This window comes from Acyrthosiphon pisum, chromosome X, assembly GCF_005508785.2.
Source record: "Acyrthosiphon pisum isolate AL4f chromosome X, pea_aphid_22Mar2018_4r6ur, whole genome shotgun sequence".
Lineage (NCBI taxonomy): Eukaryota > Metazoa > Arthropoda > Insecta > Hemiptera > Aphididae > Acyrthosiphon > Acyrthosiphon pisum.
The window spans coordinates 104,690,129-104,694,148 of NC_042493.1; positions in this window are offsets into that span (position 1 = coordinate 104,690,129).

Below are 4,020 nucleotides of genomic sequence, written 5' to 3' on the forward strand. Positions count from 1 at the left end.
TCGAACTTTCCCAACAACCGGTTACCGTTGTCAAAAGTCAAACTAATTTTAATTTTTTCCCTGTACAAGCCGACGCTCCCGAGTTTAATGTAACCAACGTCATTGTCTTACCTTGCATCATGTTGACGATGCCTAACAGAGTTTTGCCAGCTGAGGTACGAGATCGCTATCGTCACCTTGTCTTTTCCGACCCCCAATTTGATCACCCTGCGCCAGTAGATATGTTGATTGGAGGAGACTTCTATCCATCCGTCATTCAATCTAGAGCTGACGTTATACACACCGAGGGCTTACCATCAGCGATGATTACACAATTAGGTTGGGTCATAATTGGTGCGTTACAGAATAACACACATACTCCGCTTACATCCCTGTCAATTAGAACAACCCCTCCGCTCGAAGAGTTGATGCAGCGCTTTTGGACAGTAGAGGAGCCCACAGAGTCTACAATGACAACTAAACAAGACAAGCAATGTGAAGTTTGGTTTGTTAGAACCACGAAACAAGACCACCAGTCGATTTTATGTTGGCTTACTATTTCGAACGATAATATGTTCCACCGACATCGGATGTCAAGATGAAAATCGGTCGTTTTAGGGTCATCCAGAACTTCAGCTTTTAGCCGACTGTATAATTTAGAAGGTCGCCTTGAGAAGGATTCAGAATTGGACGATAGATCAAGTTACTCCTACAAAACGGTCAGTATTATCAACTGTTGCTCGTTTTTATGATCCAATTGGCGCATTGGGTCCAATGGTTGTTTGGGCCAAGTGTTCAATGCAGAAATTATGGATGGATAAACTAGATTGGGATACCTCATTGTCTTCAGGTCTGACTTCGATGTGCACGGTTTCGTCGACAAACTTCCTGATATATATAATAATATTGTCTACATCTACTGTATACCATCCCAAACTGTAAGACTTAATCTGGTCGTTACTCATTAAGCCTAGCTGGACGCCTGCTCCTTTTAAACATCGCCGCCAGATTGAAATCAATAGTGTTTAGTAACAATAAATACATAATATATCGGCTACAGCTTAAATAAAAGTTATATTACTGTCCTACAATACTGTACAAGATAGTTGATTTTTAATCACCTAAGATTCTCGTTTTTCTGATATTATGATTTATAATACAATAATTAATACCATATGTGATATATTTTGTACTACTCACAGTTATTCCGTTACAATAAATAAATGTATAAACAAAATGTATCAATGTAGATATGAGAATGGTAAATGTCATCAATATTAAATGTGATTCAATATTTAATTACATTACTACATCTCCAAGGAATGAGTCATCGATAAGATTTCTTTATACAAACTTTATCAAAACATCAATTACTTTTAATCATCTTAAAAAAAATTAAATACTAGTATGTTTGTTTTAAATGCAGTAAATATTTTTATACCTATTAAGAGATTCGATCCCGTTTTTGTTCATTACCAACGTAATATACATATCATAACTGTAATGGCTATTCCGCAGCCATCAAAAAGAATTCTGAATATATAAAACCGTCATGAGAATGAATTCCACTTTAAAATATGAATCTTTAGGCTCTCAATGCACGGCGAGGTATTTTCTCCGTCCGGTCCGAACGGCTTTTACGTCCACAACCAAACTACCACATTAAACCGAGGACGAGACTATTAACGGCAACACATACGTCAGTGCCTAAGTTTTTTTTATATCCACCTCCGTATATACGACTGTATAGTTTAAGCTATAGGGAAGTTTTTAGATGAATACGAATTTAGAATTATAATATTGTCTACATCTACTGTATACCATCCCAAACTGTAAGACTTAGTCTGGTCGTTACTCGTTAAGCCTAGCTGGACGCCTGCTCCTTTTTAACATCGCCGCCAGATTGAAGTCACTCCCAATACTTTTAAATTTAGTAACTCGTTTTTCGGGCAGATACTTATCGTTCTGTCCACAAATAATTATTTTTAATCATTTAATAAAATCATACTTATATTTCTTTTAAACACTGTCTCTTGACTGCGTAATATAATCTCATCTTCGTCCATCCTGTCTGCTCTGCACGGTACTGCGACAGTGCGATACCAAGTTGTTATTTTAGAACTCATTTTATAAACGTTAGTGAGGGATCACTTATACACGCAGTATACAATAAAACAATTGTTTGTCTCTTATTGTATAGGTAGTTCTACGTTAATTATATATATATAGGAAACCGCTAACGGAGTTGTGAACCGGTAGCGGCATATATTGTCCTACGCTGCTAGCAGCAAACCAGATAGCAAACGATCGGACGATGCTTACCCGGTCCGTGATCGGAGAGAGCTGACCGTGACCTGGGGGCAGAGGCTGACGCCGACCGTCAAACAATCCCGGCGACTGTGCTGCATCTGTCCGATGGAATCCGTTACTGACTGAACGACTCTAGGCCAGTACGGGACGACTGTTTCCTCGAGGAGAAAACACCGCGCAGTTGTAGGCGGCCGGCCGGGCTTGCAAATCACAATTTGTCACCATAAGTCTTAGACCAATAATTGGAAGTCAACCGCAATCCACATTTGTGGTAGGCGCGCGGGCGGCATCTTAGCGCCGTTCGGGTGAAGCGGCGCGGTTCCGGCGGGCTGGGTCGACTGCGAAACCAGACCGTCAAAAGAAACTGATAGAATGACAGAGCGGGCGATTTAGACCAACGGGGCACCCGTGAAATCTCGACCAGTGCGAAAATCACACGGTGACTTAAACTCTGAGGGCGGCAGAGCGCGGGACTCATCCACGGGACGCTGCCCGGGGCTACCGAGCCGGTGTACCCGCGGCTTGAAGTTACGGGAGCACTCGTTCCCGGGACTGATAGTGGCGCTCTCCGGACCCAGGCCTCGGGGGCGTCTTGGGGCATGTCGGCCTTGGTTGGTCACAAGACCTACACGGAAACCGTGGGACATCGGAGGATCGCCAAGACGGAGACAGTGGGCGTCTGAAAAAGGCCGTATCCTTGGACGCCCATTTGAAATGCCCGCCCTTGGATTTACGGAGCCGTGAGTGGGCGAAAGAGGCCTGCGGAATTGAGACCGCATCCGAGGAGCCTCACGTAGTTGTGGGGCTGGGGTGACGCGGCGGGCTGCATGGCCTTTCGCTCTATCTTAAGTGTGACCCAATTGTTCCGTACTGTTTTGCGACAATGCAGTAACGCATAATCGCTTGTGATATTACCTACTCAATATAATTATCAACCGGTCCGCCGATAGCATCGGCTCGCGTATCTAATATACCAACTAGTCAGTCTTGGCCGCAGGCGTACGCAGTGGTCGTCTCCTTGGTTTGCGCCGTACGTGCCTATGACCAAATACCGACCCACGCTTCCATACGCATATGGGTGACCTAATATCCGCGGCTACATACGCACATAAGTAATTTATACGACTTTTCAATATTAACGACCCGAGCTTACATACGCACATGGGTGATTAATATTCATGCCTTCAAACGCATACACGTCGTGTTGTCTCTTGGTGTCGTTATAAAGAGGTTGGACGCACCTTGGAGCACACAGTTACCATTGGTCAGTCCATTATCACCATCTTCCTCCCACTACGTTTCATCACTTCATACTCATCAATACCAGGTTCTGTCCATCTGTGGTTGTGTGAGTCGGCTATACGCCATATTATTGTATTGTCCTTTGAGACTAATTATTATTATTATTATTATTATTATTATTGTCGTTTGAGACTATTTATTATTATTGTTATACTACTAACACCTTAAATTAAACCATATATATATTATTTATTGTATTCCTTGCGAAATATCACTACTCGTGTTATACAGTTTATTTTGCGTTGTTATTACTGTAGTCACCTCTCTCAATACCTCACAGTGACACTGTAGCGCCCACCATCACCGGTAAAATTATAGGTATTCATCGCATGGCCAACAATCTCATCATTTAATAACGAGACTTGGTACGCAACAGCTATACCGTTATCAGAATGCAAAATATTTGGCGCTCCAAAAGTTAAGAAAATA